The sequence below is a fragment of the Sinohyriopsis cumingii genome, chromosome 17 (assembly GCF_028554795.1).
Source record: "Sinohyriopsis cumingii isolate HCF-2022 chromosome 17, ASM2855479v2, whole genome shotgun sequence".
Taxonomy (NCBI): Eukaryota; Metazoa; Mollusca; class Bivalvia; order Unionida; family Unionidae; genus Sinohyriopsis; species Sinohyriopsis cumingii.
The window spans coordinates 62,281,431-62,305,214 of record NC_142977.1 but is presented as its reverse complement, the minus strand read 5'-3'; the positions used below and the strand labels follow the sequence as shown (position 1 = coordinate 62,305,214).

Here is a 23,784-nt window from a genome sequence, read left to right as displayed (position 1 = left end):
CGAAGTTTTGTAAAATTTAACAAATTAATTATCCAAGTTATAACATGAAAATATAAAAGGAACAAACTCAAATAATGTGAAATAACAAATAATCCTAAAATATGATACAAAAGTCTAAAAGAATCGAGTGTTCCGAATAATTTCCAGGTCCTCGAATGTGCTGATGTCCCAACAGTATTAATGTATCACAATGTCATTATCCAATATCTAGAACTCCTTTCAATAAATTTACCATAGTCCCCGATTACTATTTTATTCCAGAATAAGAGAGCACTTTGTAATTCCAATAAATAATCCGATCAAATGGTTTCCTCTCCGATGGTAAACGCAACATTAAACACATCTGCATATTAATATTGCAACAAAAACATAGAAATTAAGAACGAAATAATTGACCAACTCTATCTTCTTATGTACACAATATGTTTTACGTGTTTTATGTCGCAATGCATCTTACGTTACATTTGTCACGATACCCTGCGTCGCACAGAACCCACCTGACTAAACCATTCAATATGAAATCGCTCAAAACTTGTGCGCATATTCATTATTACGATTAATTTTCAAACTTGTCAACTCCTAGTTTAGTTTTAGTTTTATTATTTTGTATTTCTCTAACAAGAAAATAAAGTAACCTGGCAGGAAAAACCAAACTGAACGCATATAAAGTTAATAAGAAATAGTACAGGTGGTATATTGGAATGTACAAAACTAAACCGAAAAAAAAATAATAATTCGAATTGAATGGCTCGGTGAATTACTTGGTACAATCTGTGTTGTAGAACTATATAAATGTACGACAACATATAATATTATTTATTAGAGTCGTTGTTTAATATGTTCTATTCTCTTTCATGAGCAATATCACTCACGAACAAAATTCGATCTCCTTAACTTACTTTGAGCAAGAAGTAAGGTAATTTCCATTCTGTGTAGCACTAACTTTGATCACCTGACATTTCGCAGAGCAATTCAGGACGGACAGTACTGTTGTAAGCACATACTCTCTCCATTTTTAGATCGAATATACAAAACATTGTTGTGCACACAATGGTGAAATTCAATTGCGATGCAATTGTCAGTCAACATGTATAAGTACAAGGCATTGAAAGAAAATCTCGTTGTTGAAGGAACTTTACTCTGGCAAATGTGAACAATTTTGCTAAAGAAATGTACGATTACCTATGAAAACGAATGCTCATGGTGCATAATGGGAGACATTTGAATATCCAAAAAGCAGACCGAAAGAGAAATCGACAAGAGATTTTGGCTAGTCACTGAGACTGCATATTTTACAAATAGCGGACTATGACCTGCAATTGACATTTAGAATCCTTTAGAATGCCCAATTATGCATCTAGTTCATATAATTTCTGTACTAAATCCTTGGTATTATTACGCTAATATTCTGAAGTGTCTTTGAATTTGTATATACCTGCTGTAAGTGATCGAATATATGTCTGACCAAACATATGCATTACTCACAAAGTCCTCACATTGTTAAGAAATGTCACATGTATTGTCGAAAAAACTAAGCATCACATATTTAAATCAAGAGATATGCCTAAGTGTTCCATTATTCCTTCTACAGTTTACGAAATGTGCAATTCAGCTTTATAAATTCCTCTATCAAAGAATCAACTTCTTTTAAGACCTTCTTCTTACTTTGTTCCTTTGAATACACTTTCTTAATATCAAGGTATCTTCTTTTAGAACGGGATTTTGTCCTGTCTCTAATGAAGTAAAAAACGTTAAGGAGAAAACTTTTCATTGCCACGGCTACTGGATTGGAAAGCTGTAGCACAACAACATAAAGGTCGAATGTTTTGTTGTTTGCTAAATAAAAATCATAAATATGACTAAGATAACTGCTTTGGAAACATTTATGAAATGGTCGCGTTGTTTCTCCCACGTAAATTGGATATTTAGGATCTTTCGTTTTCTTTTCAGTAAGGTAGAATATATATAGTCCATTCGTTTTTGGTAAATCACTGCAGCTGTAATTTCTTTTTCCTCTTTTCTTGTTTCGTTTTGGTTTTAAAGGACCATACGTTTGGTCCTCTCCACCCATCATATAAATAATGAAGTCTCCATTTCTTTCTGCAAATGTTTCATTTTCGTCTTCCGTATCGTCATCGGAACTAATCGACGTGTATAACTCTTCGGAACTTGAGGACGTGCTACTTGGCATTCTGAGTGAGTCGGCAGCTGTAAATAATCATAAAGAAAGTCTTAAATACTTGTGTATATGTATGCGTTACGAAAGGCTAAAATCAACTGATAGGTGCATATATCTATATAGATAGTTTGTGGATGTAATCATATGACAAAGGTGGTTCCCTTGACTCAAATTAAGTAGGCTGTTTTAAGTTCTGCTATCATTACTTTGTCAAATATACGTTAATCTAAAGATTTCTTTAATATCTGTATTGTAACCAGATTACGCAACATAAGAATAGAAAGTCTGCGCTGGTTAGCAATTTCCAGGCATTCACAGACAGAAGGAAACGGGAAATGTTTAACTGAAATCATTGTCTCTCTCATAATAATCATTAGAATGATTTGTCATTAACGATTGATTGATTTGATCCGGTTAGTAATCTTTGAGAAAAACAGAAGCTCACAAATTTTACTTGTAATCACACTGGTGCTCACTGACATATGGAAAAATATGAAATATAAACTTTGATGGGGGATAAAAACTAAGAAAGATTTTATTTTTGTATATAAAAAGGCTAAGAAATATTGAAAAACATTTAGATGCATCATTTGGAAGCATTTCTAAACGTATGCAATACGCAGTAACAGAAAGAACGCCGTTGATTGGAAATGTTTCTAAACATATCCTGATTTGCACGCTAGTGTGAGACATGCAAGATTGTTATATTCAAGCGATCTTTATACAATGGAAATTATGTATCGATCTATATTTCCATGTTTACAACTAACTAAGCAGACACATCTAATGCAACATAACTCAAAGTAACCTGCTCAGTCTGAGTGGACTAAAATACATTTGTCAAATGATTGTATAATTTCTGTCACCACGCATAAATTAGTACAAATAAATGGATCCGTTGTACACATCTGACCGCTCCGGTGGCCTAGTGGTTAGAGCGTCCGCCTCGATCCCCGGCCGAATCATACCAGAAACTTAAAAAATGGTACTAACAGCTGCCTCGCTTGGCGTTCAGCATTAAGAGGTTAGTGTTAGGACTGGTCGGCCTGGTGTCAGGATAATGTGACTGTGGGACATCATGCTACATGTCTGCGGCATGATGCCCCAGTGCTAGACATCACTATAAACTGCCACATTGCAGACATCGTAGCGATATGACTGAAAAATTGTTAAAGCTACGTTAAAAATCAAAATCACATCACATCACATGTACACATCTGTATATCCCACTGGTGGCAGGGACTGGATGTGCGTCATAGACTAGCAAAAGTCTGACGGTCAGCATTTTCATTTAAATAATATCCCCCATGTCTCCTTCTCCCACCTTGCCACACAATCCCATTCCTCTACCCGAAATATGCCTCAAAACATTTATATTCCTACATTTCCCACTACGTACTGCAAAGTTGTTCCTGACGGAAACAAGTGAGTTTGAGTCTAATCTCGACCACCGTGGATGTACGAGAAAGATTGCTGGTAGCTTTATGTGGTTCTTCCCGGGTTTCTCATCCACCAAATATACTGTCCACATCGATAGCCTATCATGTGCAGAAGAATAATGTTAAACCCCACAAAACACAAACCAAACATAATATGGACCCGTATTACTGATAGCAACAAGTGCCTGTGATTGACCACTATACTGAAAAAAGATCTACATTGGCAGTTTGGTGCTAGCACTTGTTAAGTAGAGAGGATCACACAAATTTTGGTGCCATTTCTAGAGCGACTTTGATGCCTCAAAGCGGCTTCGAAGCAGCTAGTAAAATTGATGCACGGCCGCCAGAAAACTGGATATGGGGATAAGTTCATCAGTTTTATACTGGACCCGTAGATTTGTTATAGTTGCGTGAAATTGATTGAATGATTGTTGTGGCTCAATGAAATTAAATGAGATTACGTTATCAACATTTGTATCCATGTTTTGTCGTCTGTGTAATAATATAATATGCTATCTGAAACCAATTTAATTCTAAAGTCTACTCACATAGACTAATTCCTAATATTAGTTTCTTCTCGGCCTAGTCTTTGGAAACAATCAACTGGACGAATTTATAGGCAAAATTGATTGACGTAAGGCATGTACTACGCATGTCCAGAAGAAAATTTTAGATAATGTGAGGTACATTTTTTTAGGTATAACGGTATTAACTGCGCAAGCCCGAGGTGTGGTCGGAGCTTAATATCCATGACCGTTGTACACAGATATAACAACAAAACTAGGTATGTTTGGTACATTATGTAAGGGCTGAGATTCTGTCAGATTTAAAACCAAATGCGGGATTTCTTGGCAACATGTGAGATTACGTTGATTCATGTATAGATCGTGCATGTTATTTTGTTTCAGATGTGTTACACATCATTTTTAAAGATGTAACTGTTGTGAATGTATAATTTTTATCCTATCTAGGTCCAGCAGAGTTATCTACCTCAACTTCAATGGAGTACATGACTAATTACTTGTCAAATTGACAATCGAACATTGACAATGTGTGACACGCATGCTAAATTATGACAAAAAGTGTATTTATTTCAGAACACATTAATAATAAATAAAAGTGTCTTTATTTCAGAACACATTAACATTCATATATACGCAGAATAAAATGCTAAAGTATATGTCAATGTGGACATGTAGGAGCATTTACTCAAAGTAAATAATAATTTCTGTTCTAAACTGCAGTATTGATATAGTGTCACCAAAGTCTATTTAATCCCGTTTATTGAATGCTTTACTCATTAAATGTCATCAAAAAGCTTAAAGACGAAAATATTGATTACTATAGATGTTTACAACGGTAGCCAGGTACTAATCATGTTAATGGATACCTAAATAAATAACACTGTAGTATGAATCTATTCCATCACGGGCTGCTTTCAGTATGACATCTCAAACGGAGACATTCAGTCCGGTTTGAACTAGATAACAACTTAAAGTTGACCTCAGACAAATTGTCGACATGTTGATTTTTGAATATTCACCATTTAAAGATATATTTAAATTATTAAAGGAATTACATCCATTAACGTAATATTCAGTACCGAATCCATAAATAACCTGTATGACACATGCTAACTTTGAACTTACTATACAATTATTTCTTGTCAGGTCTGTACCCTATTTTCAATATATGATTTGAGAATTTTCCACCCTGTTCATTTGATGTTGATCTTTGGCTTAAATGGATGCATTCTTGATATTGATTTAAATTGACTTGTTTGTCTTGTAAAATATTATACTTATGTTTGTTGTCTGCGTATACTTTCGCGGCAGGGCAGTGTGTAAAGAGACATTAATTCTGCCATAAAAATTTGCGACTCGTGCATTAGACGTTGTTTTGCTAACAATGTAAGGGACAGTTTGTGTGCACAAATTTAAAACCGCATCCAACTGATTCAGTAAAAAGAAAATGATGTCAAAAAGATCCATATTTAAAATAAAATATAAGAATATCATTCATTTAACTTGACAAATCAATGGAAGCTTATAACAGTTATTTTCCACGTCAGAATATCGTTTGTCACAAAAACTGATGTACACAGTGCCAAGGGAAGATGTTAAGTTTGGAAACACTGTGTACATCCAGCTTAATGCAATTCAAACTGGTTACTTTCCATACTGTTCTTCAGATATTATAAATGCCTTGAACAAACGGATCTACTGCTGTGGGTGGCTAACTCTACTTCCTATTGTTAGTTCATTGTCTACATCTTGTGAAGTAACTGCTGGAGGCTTCATATTAATTTCAGGAACAATACATGCCCAAAACATCTAATGTAATTTATCTCCACAAGAATATATAAACTTTAGACAAATTATAATCTTATGAACGCTGAATGGCATCAGTGTAAGTGTTGCAAATAGTAATGCATATGATATTTTACGGTGGATATTTTGAGAATAACCGCTTCAATTTTATTGATGCATATAGGGTAACTGGACTTTTACATAGAAGAAAATACAAGATTCCAGCTGTAAATCGTGTTCTAAATAAGGCTTGATATCCTAAATTTGGTCATTCTACTATAACTTAATCAATGCATGACATAGTTCCTGCGATCTTTTTACGATTCCAAATAAAGATAAAATGTTCAAATATGGCTCATAATAAACGAATCCGAAAGCGATCGCAGTTAGTAGATGAACTAATATGGCCAAAGATTCAACAGAAAATAAGGATGAAGAAGGTAAACTATATTTTGCACTTATATCTATAATTAAATTCAGCAATTCTGATGTCATAAAAGAGGACTGTTTAATTTATCTCTTTACACCTGTACACACACACACACACACACACACACACACACACACACACACACACATATATATATATATATATATATATATATATATATATATATATATATATATATATATATATATATATATATATATATATATATATATATATATATATATATATATATATATATATATATATATGTATATATATGGACATCTTCAAACTTTTTGACACTATGCTGATCAGTTGTGATCTACACTCGACTGCTCCACTGATGCATTTAGGATCACTTCAGTGGGCGGTCCAGTAACTAACACCTCAGCCATAATAATAAATTAATCCATTGTTATAAACTTAAACTTTCTAGGGCAAGTTATAGAAGGGGGAAAGTCTGTATGTTATGCATAATTAATTTAGTTTAGTTGTTAGCTTTGTATTCTTTTCTTTCTGCATTATACGCTATTTTAATGTACCGTTGTATGTTGAACCTAACCTTGTCCAAAATCAAGTTTATTTTCTACTTGACCTGAATTATTTGATTTTTAAAAAAAATCTGTAAACAACTAATAAATACAAAAAAAATATTTTTTATTTGTATAGATTTGATATTAGGAATACTATTAATTAAAGCAAACATGTTTGTTTGACTCTAGGCCTATGTTATTAGGATTCCACCTGTCATCCAGGTTATATATTATAAACTGAGCAATAGACCTTATAATTATAACAGACATTTTATATCGTAAAAATTAAGAAGTTTCTAGAAGGTTATTTTCCATTAGGTAGTAAAATTTTTTAGAAAATGCTAATTGTGACCCGAGGTCAAGTAGAGGACTGTATAATCTTTTCACTGAAAATTGTATTCATTCGTGCTTTAAGACCTCGGCGGATGATTGTTTGGACTGGAATTTATTTCTTGAAATTATTGATTTCAGTTATTTCTTTTATTTCAACAAAATAATGTTGGTACAACACCACAATACAGGGTACCACAAATTCATAAACACTTTCAGCGTTAGATTTAATTGAAATTTCTACTAACGTTTATTCGGAACTTTAATTATTAGGACTTGTGTCTGTAATAATGCTAGAATCATTTTTGGGACTTAATTCGCAATACCGTGAGTTTCTTTTTCATGTTCACTTTGTATTCTAGAGAAAATAATAATTTAACTGCTGAATTTTGTAAAGCCTGATGCTTGTCACTCTTTCCTGTTACTTTGTTAAGAGCCTACCCTCGTAACATTTCAAACAAGTGGAAAATGTGTTGGACAAAATGGTGTAGCTAAATATACCGTATGAAATAAATATTCTTTAGTGCGTATGCTCTATGCACGTGCATGGTTTGTTCATGGTTTAGCAATCCTATAAAATAAAGTTGGAGATAATTTACTGTTGCTTTCACGTATGATTATGCCATGTTAGTCAAGGCCGACTGACGGCTCCATATTTCATTGGCCGTCCAATAATTTGTTTTTTGAAATCTAGTCTGAAGTTAGAAAATCGTGCTGGCCAGAACAATTGTTTTTCCCCATTCATATATGTTCATTGAGTTAAAATGTCGTAACCGCAAATTTATGTTTCATTAGAAGAAATCATCTTAATCATAGAAAAGCTTGCTAAGCACATTTACAGGGGGCTTTACAGATATTATTCACTTATGGGAGAGTGACTTGTGTAATGTGAATTTGCTTGCATTTTCACATACTTATGGAGATAAACCTGGAATACCACTATGCTTCTTTCATGTACTGCTTGTAAAATTAATTTGGATATTGTAGTTGTGGAAACTGTACATGAGCCAAGCACACATTTATAAAAATACTTGCTACCATGCTCTTGAAATGCCAGCCTGAATTAGCCAATATTAGACTAATTAAGATTTGAACATGAATTAAGATAGAGAAAATTAATTTTGCGAGACTTGACTTGAAAATAAAGTGAATTAAAATGAAATGTATAAAAATATAAAAAAGGTATCAGCAATTTTGTACAATTTATACCTGAGCTGTATACTTGATAAACCAAATTACACCAAATTAAAGAGAATTAAAATTTCTTTTGAAAATATCTTCTACATCCACGGTTGTTTGTAAATAGATAATATAACCAGTGAGTGAAACCTTTGAAACTATGTTTCTTAAAAAAATTCCTATACCAGGTATGAGTAGCACCTTGAAACAAATATTCAAGTGTGTACAGCATTCTTATTTTCATATAATACTAATATGTTCTCAACAAAACGGTAAATTAATGTTGATGATATGTGTGATAATACGCTCTTTATTACACAATATCCTTGTGGGGTATCTGCAGTGCCCTTATTAATAGGGTAATTAGAAGTCTTATAACAATGGGGTGAAGTCAGTTTAACTTTAATACTGTTACATTAAGTGAAAGCAAATATAGTGAAAAATGTTTCCTTTCATTCACTTGTAGTGAAATTAAAGACACAATATGATGACAAAGAAGACTCACCTTCGTGCATTGTTACGAATCCATAGTCACAAACTAAGAACCAGAAAGTAGCAAAACCAACACGTTTTGAAAATCTTAACAAATAATTTAATTAAACTTAAATAATTTAAGTTATAAATGAAAATGTGAGAGGAACTTATAGTATTATGTAGAGGATCCATAATAATCCTGCTGAGGTTTTATGAAAGTCCAAATGAATACAAAGTTCCGTATAAATTTCAAATCCCTAAATAATATTGGTCCGCCATGAATAGTGACGTTGTCAGGATGGTGTTTTCCAGAATCCCTTTGAATAATTCACAACAGTTCCAGAAAATTATTATAGTCCAAATAATTAAACTTTTCTATTTCCACTGAGCAGTCCAAAAACAGATTTTTTTCCTCTCGATTTAGTTCTAAGTACAACATAAAATACGTCAGCAGACTTACAACAAGAACAAAAGAAATAAAAATGACTCCACAATCTGAATGAACCTGATTGCTCAGATCTCTCATTATGTACACATTCTGTTACGACCATATTTTACAACATACCCCATGTAGCAGATCATGTAGCCCAATTTGTTTCGATAATGCATATTCATGTTAACTAGCCTAACTAATGGGAAGTTACTGAATTATAGAACCATCCAAACCCCACCAGCCTATGAGAAATTAACCCAAAGAAGTCATTAAGTATTACTATTAAGATTATTATTAATAATTGTCAACACACCTGAAAGAATCTATTTATAGAGCAAATGAAATTTGACGCTCTTAACGGACCCTAATCACGTAGGCGAAATCAAATTAAAGATAAGCTGACAACTTATGGACATGAATAAAAACTAAAAAGATTAAATTATGTCATGGACCCGGAGTTATATATATATATATATATATATATATATATATATATATATATATATATATATATATATATATATGAATTTTGACCTCCGTGAACCTGATCTTTGACATCATTTTTCAAAGTGTAAATGTATTAGTGACATCTTAGGAATAATTGTGCCAAGCTTTGTTCCCGTAATAGCATTAGTTGCAATGTTGATAAAGTGCAAGGTGCACTTTTAACATAGCTAATTTTCCATCATTAGGTTGGGTGAAGGGACTTGCGTGAGACTTTGCCATTTATTAATAATGTTGGAGGAGGGGGGAATATGTGAATTATTCAAAAAGACTGTTGCGATGGTTGCAATTTAAATATTTTAGGTATGAATCCAAAATTAAATCATCAAATCCTTATGGTTGCACTCTTCATATGTTTATATACGTCTGAGATTTTGACAGGTCATAGGTGAAGTTAGATGCATTTTACAAGAGGTGCAATTGGGATAATGTAGGCTTACCACTAATGTAATGTCGCTGAAAGTTGCTTGTGAAAATTGTATATGATCTAAGCACTTCGCTACTCAAATAGCTGCTTCCGAGTTCTCGAACAGTCAGGATGAATTAATCTAAAGTATACTATCTTTAGCAGTTATTAAAATAGAGAAAACGGACTTTTCCAACCTATACAATAAAATCTGAATTACAATATTGTTAGGTTTTATGCTCTTACAAACCTTAACAAGAAAAGAGTGAAAAGAACAAGCTTTGTAAAATTTAACAAATAATTTATTTCCTTTGAAAAACAAAGTAAAATTGAAAAAAGCGAACGTACGGTTTTACGAATCAAATCCAAAAATAATCTAAGAATGATCCAAGAATTTAAAAATAGAAGCCTAGTGATAAAAAGTCCTCATGAAACTGAGTTCAAATTCCAATGAGATCCAAAATGGAAGGTTGTGACGTATGTTATGGTCAGCGCCGTACTGATGTGTCAACAGTTCTTTGTTGAATCGCAGAAAATAATATTTTAGTTTTTTTAATTCTGTGTAAATTTCAGTAAATGTGTTTGTCCAAGAATTATGGAGAAGCACTTGTATTTCCAGGAAAAATTGAATTCAAATAATTTGATGAAAAAAATAAAAATTCAACTAAAACTGGTTACAACAAAACAAGTGTCAGTGATTTAGAGCCCGACTGGCTAATTCTTATCATAACATGAGTTATAGGACTTTCTAAAACGCGAGACAGATTTCTGTATGAGGGTAATACTCTGAAAAATCCTAATTGATATATGTTATTTGACACGTAGGCCGGATATAACTTGTATTGAAATTAATGGTTCCTTCACTGGGAATGAATAAAAAAATTAAAAATTTGTTTGCCAGAAACTATCACTGTTTCTGAATCAAGGTCAGGAACTAGGTCAGCATTAGATACAATGTCTCTATAAAAAGTCGTTTACGTCAAGATTAAAAAAAACTGTGAACTCAGTTCTAGGCAACATTACAATAGAATATAATAGAATTACAAAATATTTAAAACTAACAAATTAAATTTAAAAAAAATGAATTAAATCAAATATACATAACAACATACACAAAAAGTAAAAAAAAATATCAGCTCATTTTTTTGTTTACAAGTTACCTATAAAATCCAGATAGTAAAAATAACCATGCGAAGGTAGCATTTTTTTAGAACTGCACATCTAAAGTAAGGTCAAATTGTATACTTTATAATCAAGATTACATACACCAATCATGCATTAAAATCAAGGGAGAAATTAATTTTATTTTATCAAGACCTTAAGACTTACAGGGTTGTTTTTGAATGGACAATACATCCAGTGATAAAAACCCTAGAAATCGTATTTCTTTAAAAATCCTTTGCAAAATACGACAATGTAAAGTGCCAACGTAATAATAAAAGTTAAGGTCCAAGCTTGATTTTAAGATCTGGACGAAATTACAAAGTTGACGAAAATGACGAGAAATAGTAAGAGAAATTTAAGGTTTTGCATATGTTTATGCTTGATTATTATAAGTATAATGACATGTTGTTCAAAGATTATAAAAAGTTAAAACATTTCCTATTTTTAGACATTTCACCATCGTTGCTGAAATAACATACAACGGCAACCGCGAAAATCTTTTAGAGTCTTAAATATACAACATCTTCAGGGGCAAATGCTTTCCATCTGTTTGTTTGTTGAATTATTGGATGAAGTTATTACTTATGCTATTAATGGACTTGCACTTGTACAACAAGTTGCATTTTGCTTCAAACTGGTCACTTTTTCGCTTGTTTTGTTTTTTTTAAAGACGGGAATTCGGTAAATAGAAATTTAGTTTCTTTTATGTATGATCATAAACTTCACATCAAAATCGAGTTCAGAAAAATACTCTTTCTTTATATACTTCCGCCCTCCCTTTTGCAGGGATAACTTACACCAAAGGCAGCAAACTTGTATTATTTATGCACGGTATATAAACACAATTGAATAATTAAATCAATGCTAGACAAAGTCAGCTGTGTCTCTTGGGTCTGCTTGGGGCAAATGCAAGACTACTTGGTGACTATTTCGCCTGATTCACCCCGTGAATGGGCCAAGTAAATATTGGAATGTTCCAACTTACGTGCATTTTCAAAGGACTAAAAAGATAGCTCCCCATTTTGGTAATTAAGGAAGCGTATTCCTTCCGTAATTAGAGGAATTTTACTGACTAACTGTTTGGATTGGTAATAGTAAGTCCTGGTAATGGCTGATACATCCATTTTGTGCTTTGAATTTTTTTTAAACAAAATCATGACTTGATCTCTATCTGCCATATTATTTTTCATATAGCCTGAAATACTAAATGACTCTCCGACAACTTTACTTCCAATTAACCAAATCAAGTTTTGTATGGCATTCCGTTTCATGCTTGCATTTACTGAAAAAGGAATATAGTTTTATTAAATTTTCATGCAAGGATTCCTAGTTAGAATTTATTAAAGAAGAGCCTAGCTTGGGCGTGCTTAACGTGAAGAGCGAGAAAATGACACTGTCAAAGCATATCAAATAGTTTATTTTGCTAATGTTACTAACACACATTTTTCCATAACTTCTTCATAACATACACAATTTTTACCACAAAACTGTACCTGGTTTTACCCACAGTATTTAAAGTTTTAATTTTTGTTCGTGTTTTCTGAGTTTTAACCTGGAGAGCGATACCCTATCATCTATGCTCGAGTTTTTCATCTTCTGTTAATGTTTTATATATTCTATTAAGCGACACATCACAACAGTTTGGTCATTTCTTTCTGAAAGGTGTACGTATGTAAGTATTATAATGGATCATATGAAACATACGAAAACTGTAGCTTCTGTTGTATGAATTTCGGGTTGAATGAATGAACAGTTGCAAACACCCATTTCTTCTATTTTGTATCTGTTGCAAACCATTAGTTTTGCCTTACTTGTGCAGAGACGCTGTCTGAGTTTAGGTCTAAATATAACCCTGTGAAGATCTCTATAAAAAACCAAATACATGCTCAAGGGAATTGCGCACGAACACCTCAATAAATGACCAATATTTTGTGTCCAAATCCAAGGTTAAATGTCTGGTTGGGACCAAGGACGACAGCGGTGTGAGCAGCAAGGATTGGTTCAAAAGAAACACTGTTAGCAGGAGCTGTTGTGTTCGGTGTATGATCTGCATTATTAGTTGCATTATTGGCAACATCATTTTTGGTCCATCTGCTCTCCTGTACTCATCTCAGTATCTGGAAAGTCAAGTGAATGAAGTGTCAACATCTATGTTGACAAGAATTAATTCAATTTCCTTTCTATCGATGTAATAACTTGCATTGTTAAGCCCGGTCATGGTTCTTTTGTTGATAAATCCAGCCTGAGCATAAGCGGACTAATCAACATAATCGGTCTATACATGTTTTCTCTAAATGTCTAAGAATAGCTCGTAAAGAAGAAAGAATATAGACGTGTCTTGCACTTCCAATTCTATTGTTAGTTTTTGTTTACCCCTAGCCGGGTATGAGTAATGCTGAGAGTATCGCTTGCTTCGATCCACTAACAATGGCGGCTGATGTCAAATGCAGAATCAGATATATCTTTGAATTGGGCCATTGTTTAAACATTATTATTGATCTTGTTTAATACCTTTGCATGACGGCTTTAGAGGCTTTACTACTCACATCCTCAAACGTCATCCTCTTCCCATTGCCAGATTTGCAATCACTGAATCAGACAATCGTTGTGGAGCATCTCCAATGATCATTTTACCAACCGCAGGCGGCATTGTCGGTTGATGGAAGATAAATCGCTTTTGGTGGTGCTAGAGACATTTATTTGCCGTACTCGATCACGAATCGATTGAACCGCATGCAATCCCAGTTGTTTCAATCTATCCATAGCAGCGCTTTTGACAGTATTAAAGACTCATATTGAAGTTGGTTTAGAGATTGGTGCGGCGCGACATCAAAGCCCAGAGCACTTTTGGTGCTCGTCTTAACACTTTATGAACAACATCATCGAGGACCAGTTCCATAATATGTCGCGTAAGCGGGGTTTCTCGCGATAGCACCGAACACGAGTGTAACGCGTCCATGGACGACTGTCATTATATATCATTTGACTTGTAATATCTGTAATGTACAGTTGTATCGTCTGTTTCACCACTAAGATCAACAATGTGTCCGACTTGATCCACAAAGGTAAAACGAATACGTGTCTGCTGATTATTGTGACATGGATGAGATATAGGTTCCGCATGGGTAATCTATATCAAATCACCTGGTTCGACTGTTGGTGAAAATCGAAACAGAATATAACCCTCAACAACTACAACTGTCGTTTCAGACCTGCTTTCGTAACTATCACTGACAGCTTCACAGGTTAAATTGACCCACGTCGTTGAGGTAATGCCGGCAATGTCAGACACGATATGATATCCCATAAGTAAAAATCGTTTATCGTTTGAAATGTCGTTAGGCCGACCTAAAACGGATCTTATTGATGACTTTTTAATATCAATCGCGTATGATGCTGAATCGATTGAAATTAGAGAGCTGAGCATGGGCTCATTGGCATGTGTAGAAATTATAGAGCCTGTACCGGTCACCAAATTGATTCTGCGTCGAAGTTTTAATGAATCGCTTTTTTTTCAGACGCGCTGGCAGGGAGTCCAATATTATTCCAGGTGGTGCCAGTATCTGCTGAAAATCTAAATGAGTTATTTTCGGGCAGAACTCCAAACGGTTGTGATCGGATATCAGGCTAACTGTTAACCATACGCTGGCAGCAACGCTAGTGCTATATCGACTGTGCGTGATTTGCAAGCGATAACAAGTGCCGAAATGTCACACTGAATTCTGGTCTCGTTGATGACATTGTAATCATCTAGGTATAGCTGTCGGTTGTATTTTCATCATGCTGCATCGCATTATATACTTCGCGCAAAATGCAAAGTGTTTCCCATCTACGCGTATCAATTATTTGAGAACTCATCGGTGTTCAAACTTCATTCGTCGTATACATCATTGGTATATTCAACAAGTTCATGCGTCAGCGAACGATATGTATTGCTGTCGATGATATCGTTGATGACCTGTCGCTGACAAATTGATGCTAGTTCATTAAAGATTTCGGGTGCATTGTTGCCCGCACGAGCTGATCCCACAAGTGTTTTCAATCGCTCAGTGAGGTCGTTAGGGTTACAGTCCGAAAAGGTCTTGCCGTTCTTTTAGTCGTCCCTCTATCCATTCCTGACTTTATTGTTTTCCTGGATCTCCGTTTCTATTTATTCTATAAACCATTCGAATTTTGTTTCCGGTGTGCAGATGATACACGTTCTTGTCACTCTAGCCACTCTTTAAATTGTTTTGACGTGTCTCCTCCCATTCCGGATTGGCTGGAGCAATGTTGGCGGTACCACTCTTCACACTCAAATCGTGTATGAACATTTTATCACAGTTGATCATCGGCCGATAGTACAATCAAGTACAACCAAATCCACTTTATCTATCGTAAAATCATAATCAGCAACAGTTGATCTTTTCCTGATCCAACAGAGCCAGTGATAAGTACACGGGTTATGTTTAGCGATTGCTCGACCAAGTCTAGCCAAACAAGCGTTTTGGCAAATTTGCCTACCAGTGCGAAGATTTCACGTGGTTGATTTGAGGCTCATTACGACACCAAGATTTGTTTCAACACACGATCACTTCACTTTATTCATACTGTCTGCAATGCAAGTCGATTGGGATAGCAATATCGCTTAGTGTGAGATTTAGCCGACAAAAATCATCTTTGCAGATTGAAGGAATTTGTGAGAAAAATATGAACTCAAACAAAACCATTGTATTCTATGATGTGGACTTAGTACCAACGTTCAAATTAGTTCAGATGTTAACCAGGTCAGAGGCACGCAAGTGTATTGAATTCATGTACCTTCTTTTGTCGCTGCAATGCCACTAAATGTAAAGAACAAGTCAAAATCTCTGAAAGGAGGAGACGAAAGTGCTCGTCATTTTTATTTGGTTTTATTGTCCATCTGACTATACTTCCGTTTTAACGTTCCGTATAAACCACAAAATGTTTTGCCCTTCAAGCATGAAGTATGTTAGTATTACAAAGATTCCATACAAAAAATACACATAATGCGTCTGATACGAACTAGCAAATAATACACCTAAGCAAGCCCTGTCTACCACTACTACTACTAGAACTTCTACCACAAGGATGATATGGAATTATCTTTTCATTTTTAATGTCTTTTGTACAAGGGCGTTGCACGTTTCTAATCTGTGTGAGTAGGACATTTGCAGCCTCATTGGTTACATTCTACAACAGCAATGGACACATTAAATCTACCAGTATGGTATTATTTTATGCCTTTTTGCATTTAAAATTTTCAGATAATATCATTCCAAGGAATATCATTCCAAGGAAGATTACTTAATCGACACATGACTACATCTGTTAAAGTATTTAGATTTACTAGATTTCTATGTTGACATAGTAGTAATAAAAGCTCACTGTGGGTCAAAAGGACCCTTTGGGGATCATACAAAAATCCTGTGATAAAGTGGTCACTAGGTTTTATATGCTGGGGGCCTCTATAAGTTCAAAAGTGTGTGACCCCTACTGGAGTGCTCTAGTAACAGTATATGAGTTGAACTCAATTGGCGTATGCATGGGAAAGTCAATATTAAATGTCAGTAGGGTTAACACGTGGATTACTTATACATATGAATGAATGTATACCTGACGATATTTGCTATGCAATGAGGTTAAATATTGGTATAGTATTTTGAAAAAATACATTCTTTGATGGATATCCAAATTTGTCAAATATTGATATAACAGTGGAATAAACCTAATTTTTGCAAAAAAGGAAGTTCTACGAAATTTCCACATGTCTGGGTCAACCTTTTTAATGGGTAATTAGTGGTGACGGACGAATTTGAGCAAAGGGAAGATATTTCAAATGATTACCTGATTGCTTTTATTATTGCTTTTTTCTATATCACGAACCTTGGATTGATACACATGCAAAGTCGAATAAGACGCTTCTGTTATAGGCACACTAAATGAATCTATATCTCTTCTTCTTTCCACAAATGGCGCTAGAAGAAATCAATATAGAAAGTGGTAAGACTTTGGTGCGTGTCATTTTCAAAATATGTTATTGTGATATGAGCAACTGTTATAATGATACGTGGCGAAATTCTTGTAATGAATAGTGGTGTTAACTGCCTTAAATTCTCATACGCGACCGTCAACAACTGTGGAATATATCGTGGCGGTATATTATCTTCCTCTATAATGGTATTTGGACCTAACTGTGGTCAGAAATAAATGAAATAACAAAAGTGCGTCAGAGTAATGTGTGCCTTTGGACCCGTTTTCAGTTTTGTCAATTCTGACATCGGGACGTCACATCTCGGCATATTAAGAAAAGCATCTAGCATCGATAGGAATAATTACGACATCGATGTAAATATTTGCGCTGTTTTATTTATATGTGTAATGTAGCAGCAGGGAAGTTGAACAGACCAGTGCGTCCAGCCAAAATAAACCTTCCTACGAGAACTTTCTCCGTAGAAGCCTCGGAAAGCAGAAATAACGCCTTCTACGGGAGCTAATTTTCATGCATTCCAGACCAAGTGCATCGGGTGGTCGCGCCGTGTGTGTTAGTAAATATAGCGTTCGAGACAGGAAAAATAAATGTCAGGGAATAAATTTTTGTGTTATTGTTTTTTGTTGCATGGCGGGGCTGCATTTTCATGAATAAATTTGATCAAGACCAATTCGATACCGACTTCGTGGATCATGAAGATTTATCGTGATGAAACCATGCGGCGTTGCCTGAGCGCGGCTGAACAAATTTTTAAATTTATTTATATCCATGTCACCGTTACACCAGGTCTGATGGATATTTCTCAGCGTGTGCGTGTCTACGCCATTGAACACCGATAAAATGTTGCAATTGTCCCTAATCACCTTTGGAATCTGCGTGTATCTCTGTGTTACGTAAATAACATCGGTGTTTTTGTGTCTGCCACGCGAGAATATCCTAGCCGGATTAGTTTGCTTGTCCAGCATAACGTCATCGAATACAACAAGATTGTTAATATCGCCGTCCAAATTCTCCACGGATGGAGCTTCGTTGATGTCTGTGATGAATTCGATTGTGCCCTCATCGGTATTGTCGCTAAATTCCTTTAACACTTGATAACAACGTTGATCGTCCACGGATGGCGCAACCAAATACAACTTATCCCATTTCAGCCATCGCATGATCAAATTCAATAACAATTGCGTCTTACCAGATCCCGACGGGCCGATGATTATCATTCTAATCGAATTCGGTAATACCGCATGGTGTTTTATCTGCTCGAGTCGTTTCGTGGCTGAAAAATCAATTACATTCATGTTACTAGAATACATGGATCTATATTGTGTTAAGTGTCGCACACACACAGCTACGATAAATCCAACCGAAATTGTTACACGCAATAACAGAAACGCAATTGCAGGAGAATGCGAAGTTTGTAAGACACGCAAGTTCAGATTTGTAAAAAAAAAATAGAAGAACCGGAGGAGATATCGCAGCCTCCTTGACAAATCTACCTGGGACCCCCTGGGCAAAATATCCCGGAGAAAAGCATCTGCCAGGGTATAATTATTGTGGACCCGGAACGAGGCTTGATATCAGACTCGACGATAATGACCAACCAAAGCAAGGTGAAGATCCGGTAAACGCAATCGATAAAGCTTGTTACTACCACGACCTCGCATATCGCAGCGGAGATTTACAACAAAGACATCTCGCTGATATCAAGCTAATTCACGCATTAGACGCGATTCCTAATAAAAGTTTCAAAGAAAAATTGGCAACTTGGCTGGTAAAAGGCGCGATGAAAGGCAAATTAGTGTTCGGCGCTGGTAAATAATATGGAACAGATATATTATTCTCCGCGAGGATTCTGGCGAGGAAAATCAGCAATTGCCAAACTCGCTAAAGCCGCTAAAGTAAAACAGTCCGTCGCTGAATCGTGGTTATCAAAACAGGCAATTTGGCAAATATATCTCCCTCCGCCCAAGAAAATACCGTACGCGAGTTTCACCGTCAGCGTCCCCAATGAGGTCCATCAAGCGGATCTGATGTTTCTTCCTCACGATACCGTCGACGGAGTCACATATAAATACGTTTTGACCATCGTTGATATCGCTAGCAGGTATAAAGAAGCAGAGCCATTATCGAATAAAACAGCAACGGAGATCGCTAAGGCGTTTAGCGAAATTTATTCCCGATCCCCGTTAACATGGCCGAATCTTCTCCAGGTTGATCCAGGTCGAGAATTTCTTGGTGCGGTTACTTCACTGATGAAAAAGAATAATGTCAAAATCCGTCGCGTTATTGTAGGTGTTCATCACAATCAAGCTATCGTCGAAAGATTCAACAAAACGCTCGCAGAACGATTATTCGGATACCAATACGCGCGTGAATTTATTCAGGATAATCGGTCTCACGATTGGGTATCAAGATTGCCTCATGTGATTAACGCGTTAAATAACGAGACAACTCGAACAATAGCAATGAAACCCGCAATTGCAATCACAAAATCGAATATACCACTAAAGCGAGATTCCACAATTCAGCCTGTACTAGGTAGCGTCACAGTCAGATATTTATATAAGGAAGGCGAGGCTGAAGGAGGCAGAAAAAGAGCAACCGATCCAACCTGGAGCGTTACAACACACAAAATATCCGCCGTAACAAGATCGTCAGGAAGACCAGCGATTTATATCCTAGATTCGTTAGCGCCTCAACGCGGATTTACCAAAGAAGAATTACAAATAGTCCCCGAAGATACTCAACTACCACCAGCGTCACTGATGTAATTTACTCGAATTCGTCCTAGCTGAGATAATTTTCTTACTCTCGATAGGGCCAAATATACCAAATTTGACCAAGAAATTCTATCATCGACGATCCAAACTTGACCATCTACGGTCAATCCCTGTGACGAGTGTATCGTTGTTGCGTAGCCTAATTTCCACGGTGATTTTTCTGCATTTATCGCGTCATTAACAAGCCTAATATCAACAAAGATAATATCATTCAGGACCAAAATATTTTCCTTTCCACATGGCAAAGTAATATTAATATTTTGTCGTCGAGTATTAGCGGGCCTGTAGCATAACGGTACCTGCAGCGTTGGAAATTTCTCACAGTGCAGCTTGAATAACATTTCCTGAATAATATCACGAATAATTTTCCTACTAGCAACGATCAAATGATCGGGACGCCACAAATTTAGAAAATCGCTCATCGGAGTTTCGTCGATTATTTTCCTCATGACGTCACATTGAATCTTATTCGGTTGTAGTCGAATTAATTTTTTGAATTCGGTCAACAAAATATCAGTCGATCTATAATCCTCAGAATAATCAACGAAGCTTCTGAGCCATTCGTGGGGAGATTCGCCATCGATAGGATTAGGTTGGCCGTGATCGCCGCACATTATTACGGCGGTATTTTTCCCTTCCAACCAAGTCAAGATCGATTTTAAAATATCTAAATTTACCGTGCAAATCTCATCAAATATTATGATCTTGTTGATATATTTGTCTCCCATTCGCACCGAGTCCCATGATCCACCGCTGTATTTGAAATAGCTATGGTACGTGCAAGAATTAACACCGCGCTGCTTTATTTCTCGCGCTAATCTATGTGTCGGAGTCAATACGATCATATCGGAGTTCGCAAATAAGTTTATTACTCGCGTTGTTTTACCGCTACCTCCAGGCCCATTTAGGTAAACAAATTTGCTGCGTGAAATTGGATCGAACGCAGATGCGGCCGCCGAAGATTCTCCAAATTTACCTTGATGAAATTCATCGCAATCTTCGACATCGGCGTCTTCACAATAATCTAGGATATCCTCGTTTTTTATCCTCCAGGTTCCCCATGAGCTACCATCGGTGATTAAATTTTCCAACCTATCTTGGTATTTTTTATCGATATAAAACGAATCCGTCGCGACCCTTACTGCGATATCAGAAAATTTATTTATCATCGAGAGTAAATTTATACTTACATAGGCGAGCATCGACGACCGCAAATGCGTATATTGCGCTGATTCTCCGTCAAGGTAGCTAATCACGGTACCTAATTTTGCTCCATCGATGATAATATTCTCTCTGTTACAAAATATTCCTCGTGATACCGTATCGGCGATTATAAAATCCATCTCCGCATCGTTGATAAACAACCTAGCGTGTCGATGTTTGTGATCAACGGATCCACCTTGAGTAAATTTACCAATTATTTTTCTTCCGATATCTTTCGCGTTATCACAATCTGTTGGCAACCACACATCGGTCTGTTTCCTATACGATATAATCGCCTCACTCACCGTCAACGATACTAACATCGACGAATCTAGCATATATCTCAATAATACCGTAGGAACCCAACGATGCTGGGAGAAATGCTTGCCGAACCAAATATAGCAGATTTTATGTAGATTTTCAGCAAACTCAAAGGACGTTACACAAGCGAATCCGGTCATGACAAAATCAGGCAACGGTCCGTTAATTGCTACCCTTGTCATTTCGCTGGTAGGATGGCCGAATTTAGCAAAATAATCGGCACAATCGCCATATCCAAGGAAACTTCCAGGATAACACGCGCTCATGTCAACGGAGATCATATCTTCGAAATCGTACTTGGTATTCCACAAACCACCATGGCCATACTCGATACAGTTAAGTTGAATATCAGCGAGAAATTCGTTCCTTGTAGGCTTCCACGAGTTTTTCTCTCTAGCGGCGTGAGCGGCCACAGACGGAATTGTAAAGCAATTTGTCAGTAACTGATCGGGATTCGACGAATATTTCATCGCAAGTTTTCTCATCGACTCGTGTAATATTTCGCCCCTGTAAATATCGCCGCATGGCAGGATAAACTGATCGTATCTTTCCTCGCTCGAGAATAACCATATCGATATTGGATCAGATGCGCTTAATTTTTTGATAAATCTGAACATATCATCGGAATTATTCTCCGCGAAATTCTCAACATCTACAGGATAAAGTTTAACCACACGATCCCGCGGAAATATCATTACCGAATGCGACCACGCGTGGGAGTTATGATCGATAATCTCGATTGGCGCTCCTCGGGATCTGTACGGCGACGAGTATAATATTTCTCCCAATAACGTTTTCACCGTGATTGGAAATTTAAGTTTTTTACTCAACGCAGCTACATCGTCCAACGATGCACCATCAGCGACAGTCTTCGCCCACGCATTAATTTTATCTAGCCTCAGTTGAGTCAAACCAGATCCACGTCGAGCGTTTTTCATATGTTCGATAACACGCTCAGCCACGCAATTTATCATCGGTGATTCTTTCATCGCAGGTAGGTTTTTTACGTCCGGATTGTTATTCAGCCGATAAATTCCATAAACAACAGCGCTGGCTGGATAGGATCTAGCATAATAAGGGCCATCGATTCCCAGTAACAATCCGGGTTTAGAATTTTTATCAAAAACAACGTTTTTCTTACCACCACGCACAGGATCTCGCTTATCGCGAATAATCCAGGTATCATCAGGCATTTGTGCGATAAATTTTATTCCAAAGATAAATCGCTCTTCTTTGTGTTCGGTTTTTATATGCTCGATTATTTTCTTAGCTCGCTCCAGGTTCATCGTGGCATCGATGGAATTTGTTTTCCATGTCGACCAAGTGTGAATCGCTCCATCATCGAAGAACTCTTTCTTGGCCCGATCAACTTCAGGTATAATATATTCTGCCTCATCAAGATCAAATGCGTCCATGATTATATTTTAGACATATGTTTAAATTATAATGCATTGCAAATGGATACTAATCGGTTCAACAAATAATTGTGACAAATCCTGCAGAGGCGATTATTGCGGCGCTCACATACATGCGATTCGGCGTGGTAGCAAAGGACCACAGCGATGTTTAGTTTGTCAAGTTGGCACGCGCGGGAAAACTCGGTTGTGTTTGGCTTGTGGAGGAAAGAATTATCGAGAATTGCGTCGGTATTACGAAAAATATCCTCGTCCGTGATAACATGCGAAGAAGATTATATTAATCGATTTCAAGCTAATAACGATTTAGACATATAGATTATCATATATAAGCCTGAAATCAGAGATTCCTGCATCAACAATGACACACGAGTTTAAATCTCACCCAGCGATCACTGGATACGAGGCGTCGTCCGATGGTATCGTTAGAAATATTAGAACAAAGAATCGGGTCGGTAAGGTTTGTAATTCAGGTTATCTTATTTTTACCATTAACAAAAACAAAAAACGAAGATGTGCAAGTTATTTTTGTCATAAGTTTGTATTTGAATGTTTTCACGGACCAATAAAAGTCGGTCTTGTTATCGACCACATCGACGGAGATAAGCTTAACAACAAGATATTCAATCTTCGCGCGGTAACTCCGAGTGAAAATTCCAAATTTGGTAATGCCGGTGGCGTACGGCAACCATCTAA

The 23,784-nt window shown here is 36.1% G+C and overlaps 1 protein-coding gene across 2 annotated transcripts in view; it reads right to left on the bottom strand.

Annotated features, from left to right (window-relative positions):
• Positions 1-406: 406 nt before the first annotated feature.
• The window catches only part of LOC149779081 (uncharacterized), a 44,758-nt gene continuing 21,380 nt past the window's right edge, over positions 407-23,784 (bottom strand). The window contains exons 3-4 of one of the 2 annotated variants that reach the window (XR_016415569.1): positions 17,228-17,358; positions 407-2,208 (exon numbers count right to left, since the gene is read on the bottom strand). The gene's annotated coding sequence lies outside the window, so the exon portion shown is untranslated. The remainder of the gene's footprint in view (positions 2,209-17,227; positions 17,359-23,784) is intronic. The other variant, XR_016415568.1, reaches the window with a different exon arrangement.